Here is a 19,037-nt window from a genome sequence, read left to right as displayed (position 1 = left end):
ACAATGCTATTTAACAAAACATTTCATTTGTGTCTTATCTTTTCATTAACAGCAGGAGCATTTTCCCGTGTCCTCACTTCCCAGCATTCTCCACATCAACACCGTGAGAGGCTATGTGTGCCCCTAGTGCAGAGAGAAACTGCAAGAGTGACCCATAGAGAAAGATTTTCATTGTTAATTTTTTTTTTTTGTGGGCACAGCTTTTGGGGCTGCTCCATGAAGCTGTGACCGTCGCTTGGTTTAATGAAATTGAACAGGCTAGACCTTTGGTTACAAAGATGTAAGGCGAACACCCTCTCATTCATTTCGAAAACATCCTGAGGGACCTTAAACATGCATGCAGAGCCTTTGGAAGGCTCTTAAGTGTTCGACTGAGTGCTAATTAAAATAATTATTGTAATAACAATTGCTGACACTTCTAGCACACTTCCTGTGAACCGGACCCTGTTCTAAGCACTTCAGACGTAGTAACTCAATACTCACAACAAGCCTACTGTCCCCATTTTACAGGTAAGGAAGCTGAGGCACAGATTGAGTATCTTGCCACAGGTTACACAGTTAGTAAGTGGTGGAACTGGGATTCAAACCAACGGGTTGAATTCAAAGCTGAGGTTCCCAAATTTTGCTGTACATCAGAATCACCAGGGGGGCTTCAAAGGCCGGAAACCCAGGCCGCACCCTCACTAGTAGAATGTCAGGGGATGACAGCCGGATGGTAGCCTGGAATCCCAGGCGCTCCCAATGCCAGGGCAGTGGGACCCACAGCTTTGAGGCCTGTGTTCTTAACCACTGTGCTGATCGTACACAGGGAGGTTGTTTCCAGCCTGCCAGACGCACGTGGAGGTGGGTGACATGGTTCCTGAAAAGCGAGCTTCATCGCGTCTTGGAGAAACGTGCTGTTGTGGTGACTCGTCCAGGCTGTGCAATCTTGCACTTAGCTGTGGGCGAGGCTGGGTCGAAAGCTGGAGCAAGCTGGTCAGAGAAGGCTCATGGTGGGCTAGGTTAGGTCTCCCCAGGTGTCCGTGCGTCCCGGGGCAGTCCTGGTTTTCACCTTCTGCACTGACATTATTAATGGTGCCTTCTTACAGTCTCGAAAATGTCCTGGTTTGGATAATAAACTATAGTCACCTACCTTTTACCCATTCTCATGAGACCTATACTTTTTACCCATTGCGTACATCATTGTTCCAATCAAACATCTGTTTGTCCTAATGTCCCTTTTCCCAGCTAAAGAGAAACCCCATGAAAACAGTGACTGTGTCTTCTCATTCGGCCCCGCAGAGAGCACAGAGCCTGGTAGAGCAGCGGGCACACAGGGAGTATTTGTGGAATGATTCAGATGAGCAGGACCCCAGGGAGCCCCCGCCAGAAGCAGAAACAGGGCCAGGGCACAGCGTGGACAGCTCAGATCGCTCTGCTCAGGAGCCTCAGGGCACAGGCACACTGACCCGAACGGTAGGGCCATAGCAGTGGCCACTGACCCTTTGGAGGGAGTGAGCAGTGGGAGAGGACATACCTGGGGAACACCTGAGAACTCCATCCCCACCCTAAGAATGGTTGCCCAGAGACTTAAAGGGCCAAGACTAGGGGCCATGCTGACCTGAATATGAAAAGTGAACCCCCAAGCGAGTAAAACGGGACATGGGAACATCCTTGCCCGTGAATCTTTGCTTTTCTCCGTCTCTGATTATTTCCTTGTGTTAGTCAAGCTATGCTCAGTGCGGCGCCCTCCAACCTCAACAGAAGGTCATTGCTCACCCACACAACAGTTCGATACAGGTATATGGGGTGACCTCAGGGGCACACACACTTTTCAACTTATGGGTCCCACCACCAGGGCCCTGGGGTCCTCTGCTAGATGTCTGCTCCAGCCAGTCAGTGGCGGGAGGGAAGCCGAGGTTTCATGCCCTGTGTTTCTTATGGGTTGAGTCATGCCTCTGACACATTCTCACATTACGTCCGAAAAGATCATTCCAATGTGCATACAAACCAGAAGCGCACTCGAGTATAGGTACCATTCTACCTTCCCCAAACTAAGTAGCAGGGTTCTGGTTTTCTTCCTTAGTTTTATTATCTTGATTTTTGTAAATTTGATAAGTGAACAATGGTGTCTCATTTTTGTTTTGATAGACACTCAGGAGAGATGCAAAAAGTGTAAAAGTGCTCAGGACTCACGTCATCCATTACAACTGAAGGATGGCGCACAGTCAGGACCGAGGGCTGGGGCAGAGCCCTTGGCCAGTGTGTGCGGAGCCCTCGGTGCAGGCTCGGGCACTGGATTGTGTTTGCTGGGCAGGCAGTGGCCATCACAGGACGCAGCCTAAGCAGGGATTTAGGAACATTCAGCTGGCAGTAATAGACGCTGAGTTCATGGTTCTCTTCTTGCAGAAAGTGGATATCAGAAGGCAGAGAGGACAAAAATTTCCATTTATCCATCTGAAATTAATGTTTCCAGCAAGGAGGACTGGATGGCTTTCTGCAGACAGCCCGGCTGCCGCTGTTGGGAGAGTCTCGTCTGGTTTGCTTGTCACAGTGGCAGGTTCGGTCTGATGGTTGCAGGGGACGAACGTGGCCGCAGACGCTCAGAGTAAGCCATCCACAGAGCAGCTCCTGGAGGCTACGGGTGCCGCCGCACATCAGAACACTCTGTGCTTAGTCCAGAATAACCTCCGCCTCCGTGAATTATTCATACCAGCCACCTTATGATATGTGATCACATTCCAGGCAGAATGTCAGCCAGGGAAAAATTTGTAAATGTAATTTGTGTTCTCAATTTTTGTCATAGTTTGGGTCATTATTTTTCCCTCATAACTCTCCATCTTCCTCCCATATTTTCCCTTCTCGAGTTTTTAATCAGAGGGATATGTCAAGAGTGAATCTGAAAGTCTTCGCCTTCCTTGGCAATGTGCTCTCTCTTGTGGCAGCCAATGTTGGCAGCCAGTGCAGCCTCGAATCTCCAAGTTTATGTTTATGATACGTATTTTTATTACCTTTGAGTGAAAGTGATTGCTATGGTTATCTCCTTCTTGAATATATATTTTCCTTTCATTTATTTCGAGTGTGGTCTGAATTTTTATCCATCTTTCAATCCGTACTCCCAAAAGAGGTGGGAGGGGCAGCTGGGATACACAGGGGAGCCTGCTTCTCACCTTGCAGCACACTGTCACTGTCATAGCGTCCCCAAAGAGACAGTCTCTCTTTTCTGCTCCTGTGGGGTGGGTAAAGAATCCCCTCCACCACTCCCAAGTAAACCCGAGAACCTCAGCTATCATCAGAGCAGGGCAGTTGATAGAATGAAATTGAAACAGAAAAAAAAAAAAGCATGTAACTGTCAAGCTGATTTCCACTGAATTAAAGATCTTTATGATGAGGGATTGGAGGTGGGCTATAGGTAGACTTAGAGACTCACTTCTGGAACCAGAGGCTGCATCACTGACCTAAATTGTCCAAAGTTGACAACAGAATAAAAGTTAGAACCCCCCGTATCTCGGGTCCAAGTTTACTGCACAGAGGATCTACCTGTGCCTCCCTCTTCCCTTAGCCTTTCAACACAGACATGACCACCACACAATTCCCCCCAAGCACTTGGTTACATCTCAAAGGAAATGAGATCTGGTGAGAAGGCTGAATTCTTTGTGAGCCAACTTATCTTCCATAGAGACATGAGGACCTTAAAACCATTCACTTTGAGCCTGACACTATCCAGTCTGTTGGCCTTTGAAAAAGCATTGCAGGAGGGCCGGAGCAGGGCCTCTGGAATGAGACAGAGCTGGATTCCAGCAAAGCTCTGCCACTCACAAGCTCTGAGCCACTGTCGGGCAAGTTACCTAACCTCTCTGAGTCTCAGTTTTCTCATCTGTGGAATGGGGAAAGATGAGATAACCCAGGGCACCAAGTTGTGAGGATGCAATGAGATACGGCTTAGAAGGAACATGGCAGAGTGATTCTCTTAAAGCTTCAATCAGATTAGGGACCATACAGGGCTCAAAAGCCTCCAACAGCCCCATCTCACTCAGGATAAATCCAGAGTCCTCACATCACCCCCAAAGCTTTACAGGATCTGACCCTGTTACCTCTTTGACCATGTCCTTCATGGTCTCCCGCTGAGCTGCAGCCACGATGACCTCTGTGCTCCTCCTGGGACACCCCAAGCCAAACTCATTCTTACCTCCAGGCCTTGCACTTGCTGTTCCCACTGCCTGGAACACACCACTCCAGATGCCAGCATGCTTCATGCTCTCACTTCCTCAGGGTCCTTGCTAATGTCACCACTCAGAGAAGCCATCTCTGACCATCTGTCCACTTCTGTCCCTTCATCCTGCTTTCTCTCTCTGTTGCCCTCATTACCACTTGGCACATTTCACATTTATCATTCATTTGTTCATTGCCTGTAACCTCTTCTGGAAGGTAAGCCTGGTGAGGGCAGGAATTTTGGTCTGTCTTGGTTGGCTCCAGCCCTGGTGTCTGTCACAGAGTAGGCACTCAGTAAGTATCTGCTGGATGAATGACCGATGGGGCATGGAGCAGCTGGGGTGCTGAAAATAATCCCCACAAAATGGAGAAGATTCTGACCAGGCCTGCCCCAGTAGTTTGGCAGTCAGCACGACGGTGCTGCACACGTCCCTCAGGCTTCCCTGAGAAGCTGCTGCAGGGACGCAGCATCAACAAGTCAGACGTGGCCCCTGTCCAGAGGGGAGAGGGGTTAGTGGTACACTGTGAGGAGGGCCACAGTGCATGTCTGGGGTGGCCAAAGATGGGCACCTCACCAAACTGGGGGTCTGGGAAGCCTGCAGGTGGCTCTGCTTGGGAGGGGAGGAGAGGGAGGCTGCTGGAGAGGAAGTGGGCCTGAGGAGGTGGAGAGTGTGGTCGTGTCCTCAGGGCAAGGGGAAGTGATGGGAGGACCCTAAGCAGGGAAGCCTCTCTGAGCCAACCAGAGTTTCCCAGTCACTTCTGTGGCCACAGCATGGCCGTTAAAGAGGGCAGCCAGGAGGAAGGGAGACCATCAGTCTTGGATCCAATGATGAGTGGAGGAGGGAAGAATGCCAGCCCTCCAATTTTATCTCCCCCATCCCCAAATCAAAACATTCCTACTGTCCACAGCTAACAGCAACAGTTTGGGAGTCCCTTGAGGTAATCGGGGTAAAATATGAAGGTGGGCCAGGCCTGGGCATGGGGTGGGGGAGGAGGGAGTGGGCGGGGTCTGGAGCTATTTGGGAGGTGAGACACGGGCCCAGCAGTTGATTGGCTGGGGGTAGGGAAGAGGGGGCGGGGTCTGGAGCTTTTGGGGAGGTGAGATGGGGGCCCAGCAGTTGATTGGCTGAGGGTAGGGGAGAGGGGGACTCAGAGAGCACTCCCACATTTCTGGCTCCACCAGTCTAGGCCCAGGGCACACAGGCCAGGAGGCATCCCAGCTTCTAGGTGCTCCCACCATTGGTCTCTGTGCTCTGCAGCCACACGGGAGCTGCTATTTGAAACCAAGGAAGTTGGGAAGAGTTTAATTTGGGAATACAGAGGAGGTGAAGAGGATGGGGGCCTGGTATTTGCTCCTAGCTGTTTGGAGCAGACCTAAGTCCAAACTTAGATGGGGGAGGTTACCAATCGAAAGAGCTGGGACTGGGGGGACTTGGGGATTCTTGGCATGAGCAGGGCCACTTGGGGCCAGATGACACAGTGCGGCATGGTGTTGAGGGGTCTTTCTCTCAGAAGGCAGATTGAGTGTGTCCGGGAAGCACACAGGCACGGGCACTGGCTCTCCTTCAAGGGTCCCTGATAGCAGAGGCTGTCCCTTTGTGGGTCTTCAGGGCTGGAGATGTCAAACCACAGCAGGACAGCCGGGAGGGATGAGGACCGCCTGGGTTATGAGCTCGTGTGAGGCTCCCTGGGGATGTGGGGCTACCCCGGTGTAATTTGGAATGGGGAATGGAGGCCCTGTGAGTCAGAAGGAGGGACTTTGGGCAGCAGCTGTTCTGCAAGTTGTGACATCTGGCAACACATGTGTGAAATGGCTGCATTGACCCCTGCACACTCATAGCTACTCATACAAGCCAGCACCACCTTGTCCCACACAGCCATTCACACCAGAGTTTCTCAGCCTCGGTATGTTGACATTTTGGGCAAATGATTCTTTTTTGGTTTTGTTTACATTTTAGCATTTAACAAAAATTATGATAAATATACATAAAACACTATTTTAACCATTTTTAAGTGTACGGTTTGATGGTGTTAAGTACATTCACATTGTTGTGCAACCATCACCCCCATCCACCTCCAGAACTCTTTTCATCTTCCCAAAATGACACTCTGTCCTCATTATAAACACTAACTCCTCCCATTCTCCCTCCCCACAGCCTCTGGCAACCACCATTCTACTTTCCGTCTCTATGAATTTGACTACTCTAGCTACCTCATATAAGTGGAATCATACGGTATTTGTCTTTTTGTGACTGGCTGATTTCACTGAGCATAATGGCTTCAAGTTTCATCCATGTCCTGGCATGTGTCAGAATTTCCTTTCATTTTAAAGCTGAATATTATTCTGGGTAAATGATTCTCTGTTGTGGGGCCGTCCTGTGCAATGTAGGATGTTCAGCAGCATCCTTGGCCTCTACCCACTAGATACTAGAAGCACTTCTTTCCTCCCAATTGTGACAACCAAAAATGGCTCCAGACTTGGCTGAATGTCCCCTGAGGAAGAGTCTCCTCTGGTTGAGAACCGCTGCACACTCGTATCTGAAGACTTGAGTCTCCCCTGCCTGTACCTGAGCACCCAAAGAGCAGCCGCCCTCTGCAAAGGGGCAGGGGCACCTCAAGAATGTGTCTCCAGCACCGGGCTGCAGCCCAGCTCCCAAATCCCATCAGAAAGTCACAACCATGCATGTTTCATGTCAAGATCACTTAATAACGTGAGGGCAGATTTTCACAACAGGTATTTTTAATAAAAAAAAAGTATAACTCTCTTTTCTTATCTCCACATTTAGCATATGGCAAGCCATGTGCTGGCTGCACTGCCTCCTGCAAACCAAAGGCTGGCCTCCTGTTTTTTACCTTCCATCTGGGGAGACATAAATCCTACTTAGAGTCAAACCTCAGGAGATGTGCGGAGCACGGAAGAGTCAAATATAAACAGGCCTTCTTTGCCCTTGGACACATAAGCTGGATTTTCTTCAGTAATCCAGGCCCTCAAGGAAACAGCCAGGAGCAAAGAAACTTTACAGCACAATCCATAACAACACACACACACACACATACCCCAAAAAGAGGGAGTCTGGCAGTAGAGGCAGCTGACAGCCACAACTTGGGCAGGATTTCAGCGCGCTCGCTTCTTCTTCTCAGACCCTGCCAACACAGCTCCGTTTTGATCCACACAATTCCACGTTTCCACTAAAGCCCCATATTGCTCTGCTAATACCCATCAGCCCTCAGACAAAATCTTTTATTTCCCAATAAGCCTAGAATAAAAAAGATGCATTTGCAGGGGCTTTAGGAATGAAGGAGAGACCCCAGAGCCCCTCGGGATTATCTTGGCAGAGAATGAATTTCATTTGCTCATGTACGGTTCATCAGGCATTGATTGATAGTTACAGAATTTTGGAATTGGAATCAGAGCACCTCATAGTGGGAACAAATAAACCCCCCTCCAGGGCCAGAATAGAATGGAAGAACAGTAGTCATCCAGCTTTTGGAACATTCCAGAAAAGCTGCAGATTTGCCTCAATTCTTCACCCCTCCCTGTGTCCCCACCCTCTGTCAGGTGACTTGCAAACGTGCTTCCCTGACCCTCGGCTTCAGGCTTGGCCTTGAGAGTTGTTTTGGCCAATAAGACGTGAGGAGCAGCAAAATTAGGGGCTGGAAGCATGCTTGCGGGGAGGACCCTCTGCTTCTTCACCTCTTTCTCCTAAACAAGGAGTGCCCCAGCGAGCCCACTGACCCAGGGAGGGTGAGAGATGCAACCTGTGGTGCAAAGCAGCTGCATCAGGCAACCCAGAGACGCGGGAGAACCGATGCTGCTGTGTTAGGCCGTGAGTGGGGCTGGTTTGTCACGTACCATTCTTGTGCCGATAGCTGACCACTATAGAATGCAGCTCGCTCAGGCTTCCTGGGCAGGCCTCTGAGGTCCTGTCATTCTTTACACAGAACTAGCTGACCAGTGCCGATGGTGCCTTTGTCGACACAGTCCATTATTGGACAGTGACTTTCTGTTGTGACGGCTTTGTCTCTCTCCACCAGGGCGTGGGTGGACCTGACCTCTGAAACAATCCAGAACCAGGGGAAGCAGTTCTGGATTTAGCTGCCTGTCAGCTATTTTGTGCTAGCTCCCAAGTCTCCCCACCATCTCCCACTCTCCTTGGGTGGCTGGGGGAGACTTTGTGCTGGTACTCAGGGTGTATATGGCAACCGAGGAATCTCATTGAGAGTGACAGATGGTCAAGCCAGAGGCAGATCACATTATGGAAAAGGGAGAGTCCCCCTCTGCGGCCTGGCAGCTCTGGCCACCCTTCCCTCCACCCCTTTCCCCTTCTTGGCTCCCATCACAAGGGACCCGTCCTGAACAGATGCTTGTGCACACAGGGTCACAGCAGCATTACTCACGATCACCAAAAGGTGGAAGCAACCCGAGTGTCTATCGATGGATTACAGATAAACAAAATGTGCTCTCTCCATACAGTGGAGTACTATTCAGCCACAAAAAGGAAGGAAATCCTGACGCCTGCTACAACATAGATGAAAGTTGAGGACATTATGCTCAATGAAATCAGCCAGTCACAAAAAAGACAAATACTGTATGATTCCACTTATATGAGGCACCTAGAGTAGTCAAATTCAATAGAAACAGAAAGTAGGATGTGGTCGCCAGGGACCAGGGGGAAGAGAATGGGGAGTTAGTGTTTAACACAGACAGAGTCTCAGTTTGGGAAGATGAAAATGTTCTGGAGAGAGATGATGGTGATGGTTGCACAACAATGTGACTGTACTTAATGCCACTGAAGTGTACACCTAAAAATGGTTAAAATGTTAAATTTTATGCTATGTATATTTTATCACAATTTTTAAAAAATGACCTGTCCTAAGTCCCAGCTCCTTGAGGCCCAGCTCCTCCCTGGCTCTCAGACAGCAAAGCCATCTGATGAGTGGAATCCTAGCTAAGGCGCGCATGGAGGATGCACTGCTGCCTGCTGCTTGCTCCTGTCTTCCTTGGTTCCAGTAGGCATCTCCAGCATCCTCGTTGCTTTAACTCAAATGAAGTGACTGCTAGTGGGGACCACCCAGGCATAGAGGCAGGCCAGTAAGGGAGATACCGGGGACAGAGAGAGAGTCCCCTGATGCTCTGCCAATTCCACGCAGAGGCTGCAGCCTGCCCTGCTGTGGCATATCTGAGGGGGCACGCTTATTGCATACTCTCAGCGGAAGGGAGGGCTCTCTGTGGCTGGCATCCTGCTGAGAAGCTGGAACTTGATCAGGTGGGATTTGTTTGGATGGAGGAAGAAGGTGGGAACAACTGGGGCAAAACCAGATGAGCAAAGACGGTGGAGAAGAGCGGAGAACGGGGGCTGGAGAGCTGTCTGGCTGGGAAGGCAGCAATCCTGGCTCCATACCAGCCTCTCTGCCTCTCCAGGCTTCTAAGGGAGGACGGGAGGCCTCTGCTTTGGAGATGCCCTGGCATGGCCTTTGGACCTGCAGACCTGGGCTCATGTTCCAGCTCTTCCACCGCTGACTGTGTGAGCTCCAGCAGGCTAGCCAACCTCTGTGAGCCACCGTGTCCTCATCTATGAGTGAGCACAATACCAGGACCTATGGCTGGCAGGGCAATATAATATGATGCACATGAAAGGCTCGGCCCAGTGCCTGTCACATAGTGAGCGCTCAAGTAATATCAGTCCTTCTGACACAGCCCGCGGTTATCCCGCTCCTCACTCACACCTGTGTGTAATCCCCTCCGCAGGAACGTGGGCGGGACCCAGGGACTCGTTTTTGACAACGGACTGCAGCAAAGGTAATGGCGTGTCCCTTCCGTGACTCAGTTATTGGTGTGCTGCGATCACTCCTGCCGGCCTCTCTCTCGCCCTCCCGCTTGCTCCCGCTGCCGAAACAAGCCGCTGTGTTGTGAGATGCTCCATGGGGAGGCCCACGTGGCCGGGAGCTGATCCCACCAGCACCCCTGAGTGAGCCAGGAAGCGTGTCCTGCCCGGTCAGCCTTGAGGTGGGACTGCAGCCCTGTGAGGGATCAGCGCCACCCAGATTCCCGACCCACTTAAACTGTGTGACGACACCTGTGGTTTTAAGCCAATTCATTGTGGGCTGATTGGTTACACAGCAGGAGATAACTCACACAGTCAGTGCAGTCCTATGCTGTTTCTGTCGACAGCTGGACTCGAATGTTCTCTTGTCACTTCCTCTTCCACCTGTCCAGCAACCCCACCGGGCTCCTCAGTCTTTCCCACATGCTGCCTCCAACACCACACACACACACCACACACACACCACAAACACACACACCATACATACACCACACACACCACACACACCACACACCATACATACACCACACGTACCACACACACACCACACACACCACACACACACATACCACACACCATACACCATACACACACCGCACACCACACACCACACACCATACATACACCACACACACCACACACACATATCACACACCATACACCATACACACACCACACACCACACACCACACATGCACCACACACACCACACACACATATCACGCACCATACACCATACACACACCGCACACCACACACCATACATGCACCACACACACACACCACACACCACACACTGTACATACACCACACACACCACACACACCACACACCATACATACACCACACACACCACACACACACATACTACACGCCATACACCATACACACACTGCACACCACACACCACACACCATACATACACCACAGACACCACACATACCACACACACACCACACACACCACACATACACCACACACCACACACACCGCACATGCCACACACACACACCACACACCATACGCCATACACACACACACCATACACACACCACACACACACCCCATACACACACACACCACACACCATACACCACACACACACCACAGGCACCACACATACACCATACACCACACACCATACATACACCACACACACCACATGTGCACACACCATACACACACATCACACACACCACACACCATATACCACACACACACCACAGGCACCACACATACACCATACACCACACACACCACACACACACACAACACATACACACACACATCATACACCACACATACCACACACACACACACCATACACCACACACGCCACACATACACACACATATACACCACACACACACACACCACATACATACACACACACACTCACACACACACCACACACATACATACGCCACACATACACCACCTACATACCCCCAAACACCACACACAGACAACACATCACACACCTTATCTAATGTATGTTGGCTGAGATGGAATATTCCAGAATTCAGTGTCTCCAGGGAGTGACTGCAGGAGGGATCTGCACAGGGTCTAGAGACTGGGGTCGCAGAGGACAGGGAGGTATGGGGGTCTGTGTGGCACTGCCAGGAGAGGGGTCTCTTAGCCCTCTGCTCTTTAAACAGAGGTGTCCCCAGGAGAATCTCCCTGGGCTTCGTGCGGGCTGCAAACATCCACTGAGAACATCCAGTTCCCTCGGTTCTGCTTCTACCCTCACTTCCAGAACCAGAGCCCAGCGTTTCCCTGGCTGCTAACACGCAGGAATGAATCCATCTGCTCGGTTTGTTTTCTTGGGCATCCAGGAATTACACGTGGTTGCCACACACACACAATTTCAGTCCGCCCAGTAATTGGTCCCCAAGGAAGAGACATGACATCTACGTTCTTATGACTAAATTTGGACTCTTGAGGCAAGGCTATGGTGGGCCCAGGGAGCCCTGGGCGTGAGCTCAAGGCCAGCTCTGCCCTGACACTTTGGAGGAGTTCATGCCCATCAGTGAGCCTGAGTCATGGCCCACTCAGGGGTCTCTGTGGGAGACTAAAATAAAGTAATGTGTGTGAGGGACCCTTCTTTTCTGGCTTGGCTTTAGGAGAGATGAGCTACTACAGGCCAGAGGCCCTGGCTGTGGAACTCTGAGCCTCCCTCTCATTGGGAAGAAGCACACTGCCATTTGGTTCATCCTTCAGTCTCTTGTGAGTTGGGTCATCATGAGTCAGTTCCTCAGAGCCTGAGCTCTAAAGGGCTAAGTATCTGGATCTGTGAGGTGGAGAGCTATCGCCCTAGGTTGATCCTTTTCCCAGTGCTGAGCGTGTCAAGGCTCATCCCTCATGACATCATTCTTGTATTGTCACAGTGTTCTCTCACTTTAAAAGAACCACCTTCACTTGACCCTGCTGCCCAAGAACTTTCCTCTAAGATTCTGCCAGCCTACGGAGGGCAGACTAGAATGTAGGCTGTAAATCAGGAGCCGTCATGACATTTAGATCCATTAATCCATCAAAAGAAGATTTGCTACCTCTTAGCATCCAGAGAGAGACCAGAAATCCTCTCACACAGTTGCTGGAGGCTCAGCACCACATTTAATGCTACTCAGCACTTTGTACTGGGGCCTTCAGGAATTCATGGGATGTCAGCCTCTTCCTTGCACCTCATCACTTACAGTCTTACCAAGCCCCTAAAACCAGCCAAAGGAGTTTGTTACCAGGTGCCTTTGCCTGCCCCCAGATTGTACGAGAGGGAAAAGCTAATCTTGAAATGTTGAGGAGAACATAAGCCACCACTGTAACCCGCGGGATCCAAACAACCTTCCAGACTAGGAGTTCTCTGAAAGCCGGAGCCACCCCTGTCCTCCAGCACTTAGCCCTGGGCCTGGCAATGGATGGATGAGTGGGTGGGTGGGTTGATGGGTAAGTGGGTGGGTAGATGGATGTGTGGGTGGGTGGCTGGCTGGCTGGATGAGTGGGTGGGTGGGTGGATGAGTGAGTGGGTGGGTGGATGAGTGGGTAGGTGGGTGGGTGAGTGGGTGGGTGGGTGGATGGATGGATGCTTGAGTGGATGGATGAATTTGTGGATGAATAAATGAATCTCTAACCAAGGAGCAGAAGTTCTTGCCCAGAATCTACCACTCAGTAGCCTTGTAAAATGGGATGAGGATAGTTCTTTTTCTACCCATCCCATAAGGTTGTTGTGAGAATGAAATTAGATAATGTAAATAAAGTTCTTTGGCTACCTCTGTAGAATTATACCAATGAGAGGAAGCGTTGGTCAAAAGAAAATGTTTTCTTCAGCCTAATAAATGCTTCTAGGAGAACTCATTGATTCAGTCAACAACTGAACGAATCCTCTTGGAAGACACAGCACTTTCAAAGTTCTTTAGCAGTGAATTCAGAACAGTGGAGGCTTGGTACGACGAGCTGTCTCACCACAGGCAGGGCTGCATGTTATATTATATTGTTACACCTGTTTCTCCTACAGACCGTGAGTTTGTAGAGGGCAGGTACTGTGTCTGAGACCTACAATCCTCCTCATCAGTAAAAATGAGTAGTTTATAGACACGCAAATACCCATTGCAGAGATTTCTTTTTTTTTTTTTATAATTTTATTTATTTATTTTTCCCCCAAAGCCCCAGTAGACAGTCGTATGTCACAGCTGCACATCCTTCCAGTTGCTGCATGTGGGACGCGGCCCCAGCATGGCCGGAGAAGCAGTGCGTTGGTGCGCGCCCGGGATCCGAACCCGGGCTGCCAGCAGCAGAGCGCGCGCACTTAACCGCTAAGCCATGGGGCCGGCCCGCAGAGATTTCAATAAGATAACCAAATCACAGCGTTAAGAAAGACAGCTTGACACAAAGACAACAATGCAGAAACACCAGTGTGAACACCATGTGTGAACCGTGTCCTTGCACAACTCTGAATTCAGAGATTGACACTCGAGGTGGCTTTTTACCCATTTAAGCCCCATTTTTAAGATGGCCGTGGGACTTGCACGATTGTGAGAGGGAGGGGATACATGAGACAATCTATACAGAGAGCCTGATGCAGCTACTGACATAAAACGCTCAGCCCATAGAAACTTATTATGGTCTTGGTGATTTGGGGTCCAGGCTCGCCTCGTGTCACTTGTCACTGTTGTCCCGGGCCCTTTGTTTTCTTTTTGTCTCGCTGGCCTCCCCTCCCCTTTGGCTGGGGCAGGAGGCAGTGAGGGAGGTGGGCAGTGAGGGAGGTGGGGGGGGGGCACAGGACATGGGGACGGGAGCATCGCGGCCAAGCAGGAAGACTGACATCCCCGTGCACACTCCCTCGTGCCCTCCTGCTCCCTGCCCAGGCCCTGTCCAGCTGGACCCCAACTGCCGGTGCTGAAGAATCAAGCATTCGCTTCTCCCGGGTGTGCACTAATGTGCAGAACCATCCTGGACTTGGTTTGGGGCTCTGGTCCAAGGCAGTCAGGCTGGGCTGGGAAGGAAATGGGGTGCAACTGTCACTGGTGTGCATGGGCGTGTCCTCAGAGCACCTCCAGTGTGCTGGCAGGCGGCCTGCTGCAGGGCTCACTGGGGGCAGGAGTGAGGGGACACAGTGGCAGTTTTTATGCATGACAGCTCTGTGAAAAGGGCATAGCATTTACTTTAGCAAATTTGGGACTGAGGACTGGTGAACTGACCAAAGCTGGTAAATATCAAGGGTTAAACAACAGGCCCCCCGTTATCAACCCCAACGCCAAGTTGCAGGCGTCACGCTTTCTAAAGGACAGGAGCTGGGGGCAGGGGGCCTCGGCCGCATTAGAATTTCTAATATCACAGTTTCACACTGCGGGATGAAATGAAACAGCTCTATTTTAACCACGTACCATCCCCGGGAGCTGGACCCCAAGTGATCTATAATTATTACAGAAATCTCCTGTTTCTGGGCCAGTTGCCAAGGCCACTCTTGTGGATGTTCATCAGAGGCAGCCACAGCCTGGGGCCCTGGACTGATCATCAGAGAAATCAGACAGGAAGGAGGTGAGAAGTCACATGAGGCCCCCTATGTGCTCAGGACCCACCCTGTGCCCTGGAGGACCCGGTTGAGGAGGTGTTCCCTGAGCTCAGGACACTTAACCCCCAGCTGAGCAAGAAGCTAGATGGGGGATGGGGACTATGGCACTGAGTGGGCAGGGGCCAGGAACGCCAAGTGTCCCGCAATGTGCACACAGCACCACTATGATAGTTAATTTTTTGTGTCAACTTGGCTGGGCCGTGGTGCCCAGCTGTTTGCTCAAACACCAGTCTAGATTTTGCTGTGAAGGTATTTTTTAGACGAGATTAACATTTAACTCAGAAGACTTTGAGTAAAGTAGGTGACCCTCCCTAATGTGGGTGGGCCTCATCAAATCAGTTGAAGGCCTTAAGAGAAAAGACTGAGGTCACCAGAAGAGGAAGAAATTTTGCCTTCAGACTGCCTTTGGGCTCAAGACTGCAACATCAACTCCTGCTGGAATTTCCAGCCTGCCGTCTTGCCCTGCAGATTTCAGATGTGCCAGCCCCCAAGACTGTGTGAGCCAATTCCTTAAAATATATCAACCTCTCACTCTCTCTCTCACGCACGCTCTCTCTCTCTCTCTCTCCCTCCCTCTTTCTCCCTCCCTCTCTCTCTCTCTCTCTCTCTATATATATATATATATATATTCTGTTTCTCTGGAGAACTCTGACTAATACAGCCACCCTGCCCCAAACGCCAGCAGGGTCCCCCAGAGAGGCACCGAGTGGCCTGGGCCAGTCTCACACGGGTCTCCTGCTCCCTGCCTCTAAAACGAAGGGACAGGATGGAAGGCCACCCTGCACTAAAATTCTACGATTCAACATTAAAAGTGAACCCCTTGAGGCAACCTGTGGGAAAACGCCTGATGTGTAGAAGAGACAACTGTTCCGGTCACAAATGAGACTGTGTTGTCTGTCCGTCCCCATAAAGCTGGCCTGTGAGCCTGCCCACCTGCCCCCAAACGCCAGTGGCTCCAGCCCGTAGCCCTTCTCCCAGACATGTGGAGGCTCGGACCTCTAGTTAATCGGCAAGACTGGATTGTTTGAGGCAACGACAGCAACAAAATCTATTCAGTGTGAAGGCCCCACAGTGGATTTCTGGCCTGTATTTTCTTGCCAAATTGCCCCGAGGTTGTGTTTGTTCTGAAACCTCAGGGCACGACCTTGCTTAGAAGTGCAGTTGTGGATGGAGAAGAGGAGGCAGGGGATGGAGGCTGGCGCCGAGGAGCAGGTGTCTCTGCCTCTTCTTCCAGAGATGTCTGGCGATGAGGCCGACCACACCGGACCAGGGTCACGAGCCCCCTTGGGAGAGCTGTACAGACTGGCCTGAGTGTTTAACAAGCCTGGCTCTCCTGAGTGACTCCAACCTTGACTGCCAGAGAAAGTTAGTTTTTAACTAATTAAAGCATATTGGATTTTTTTTCCATTGTAAGTGCAATACTCACTTATTCATGTGACAAAAATGTATCCGGCACTGTGCTGGGTGCTGGGGACACCAGGGTGACACAGTCCCTGATTTTAAGGAATTTACAGTCAAGTCTGTGCTCATTATAGAAGATTTGGAATTTAAAAAAAAAAGTAGAAAGGAAAAAAAATCACCCATAATTCTTTATACAGAAGCAACCACTGTCCAGATTTTGGTGAACTTCTTTCTGATCTTTTTGCTATGCATCAAGTATTATTTTCATTGTGGGTGTGATGTGGACATGTTCATATGATATTTACAATTTGGTATCCTGTTATTTAACATAAGTGTTTTTATACTGTTTAAAATTCTCCATAAAGAACTCAAATTTTTAGTGGTGCATAGTATTCCATTACATAGCCATCCTGTCACTTAATCAGTCATGTCCTCATCATTGGAAATTTAAAATTGTTATCCTTTTTTGGTGGCTGTATAAATAATAGCATTATGAACATCTTGATTTTAAGGCTTTTTCAATATTTCTGTTTCTTTGGGACACATTTCTGGAAATAGAGTTATAAGACATAGGATCTTTTTTTTTTCTTTATTAAGTGGCTTAAAACAACAAACATTTATTATGTCCTTATTATCCCTGTGGGTGAGGAATCTGGGTTTGGCTTGGTTGGGTCCCCTGGCCCAGAGTCTCTCCACAGCCTTCAACCAGGCTGTTGTCTGGGCTGCGTTCTCATCTGAAGGCTTGAGTGGGGGAGAATTCACTTCCAAGCTCACTCCTGTGGCTGTTGGCAGGACGAAGTATTTCATGGGCTCTTGGACTGCAGGCCTTGCTTCTTTGCTAGCTGTTGGCTGAAGGCCTCCCACAGCTCCTTGCCATACAAACCTCTCCATCAGGCAGCTCACAACATGGCAGCTAGTTGCCTCAGAGCAAGTGAGAAGCCACAGGGACAAATGGTCTTGAAACAATGCCAGTTGTTCTCCATCAGGGTGGCCCTGCCTGCTCTTAGCATGAGTATGTAACAGTGCTGTGCCCACTGCCCACCGCTGGCAATGACCTGACCAAAGAATATGCTCGACTTGCATTTCCTAGGTTCAGACCCTCTAAAATCCAGAAACTGGGCTTTTGGTGGCCTAGTACCTGGCCCAACTCACAGTCCAGTGGTGCCGTCCACTTAGCCTTGTGTCACGGACTTGCTTCTCTGGGCAGCATGCTCCTATCTCTAAGGAGCGGGGAAGGGATGGCTTCACACTGCCTCTCTCACAGTGAAAAACCAGAATGATCCAGAGCCTCCCTGTGCAGAGGTGAGAATCGAGGAAATTGCCTAATCTCCTTCTGGCCCCTCGCATCCACTGAAGGGTTCACCCCAGGCCTGATGGAGTTAAATTCCATCTAAGAGTGGCCAAAGTGCAGCCAGAGAACAGGCAGGTGGAGCACTGTGACTGTCCACCACAGGTCATCCAGGTCCTGGGCCAAGGACCTGAGCACTCTCTGAACTGCCCCCTTCAACTCCCAGGCCCATTCTCCATCCTGAGCCAGAACAATCTCTTATAAAACTTTGATCTGGCCGAGTTCCTCTCCTGCTCAAGACCCTCTAGAGACTCCCTGTTGCACTCAGGATGGCCTGGATTGCTAGGACCTCTGTGGCCAGTCCCTGCTTCCCTCTCCTGCCAGGGCCCCCTTCCTGCCCTCCTTCACCCCAACTCCACACTCAGTCCCCAGACTTGCCCACCAGGCGCTGTCTGGCCTCCTGGCCTTTTGCACATGTTGTTCCCTTGGAAGAATCTCCCACCCCCCTCTTCACCTTGCTGACTCCTGCCTCCCTTCCCAGGTCTCACCTTAGACCTCATCTCTCAACTGTGCCTCTGCATATTCCCCCCAGCCTGGCCTGAATGGCTCACCTCCTCCTCCTGCAGCCTGGATGCTCCCTGGAGGCAGGAGTCTTGGCTTCCTCTTGAGGGGCCTCAGCACCCGCCCACAAGGAGGTGCCCTGTGAATCTCTGCTGTGTGAGCGTGAGGAGGAGCTCCTTGGAGTGTGGGCAGGGCAGAAAGCAAGTGTTCAAGGCAGCTCCATCCACTTTTTCTGCCAGGGTTTGCGGGGGAAGGAAGCATGACTGAGTGGATGGAGGAAGCTTTGGTATCCTCCATGGGGGCTGCTTGTGTCCGCAGGAGGGTCCTGGAAGAAGAATAATGAGATCTGGACCCGATTCCCGGCTTCCCAGTATATCACGTGGGCCCTGGGCAGGACATTAACCTTTCATATCTTGGTTTGCCCGTCTTAGCACAGGAGATTATGATCCCTGCCCTACCTGCCTGGAGGGGCCATTGTGGCTGCGTGTGTGTGCGCGTGTGTGTGAAAGTGCTCTTTGGGCTGTGGAAGATGTAACTGCAGACAGGATCCCGGACAGGGAAGAGTTGAATGGATCTCAGAGGGTCCACTCAGAGGGATGGAGGAGGGTGGGAGCATAGGGTGGCTGTGGCCCGGTGGAGGGACCCGGGTTCTTGACTCTCTGGGTTCTGGCCACTAATTTGCCATGTGACCTCGGACAAGTCACTT

This window comes from Ceratotherium simum, chromosome 16 (genome assembly GCF_057802395.1).
Source record: "Ceratotherium simum simum isolate JZ-2026a chromosome 16, ASM5780239v1, whole genome shotgun sequence".
NCBI lineage: Eukaryota > Metazoa > Chordata > Mammalia > Perissodactyla > Rhinocerotidae > Ceratotherium > Ceratotherium simum.
Note: the sequence above shows the minus strand (reverse complement) of the source record.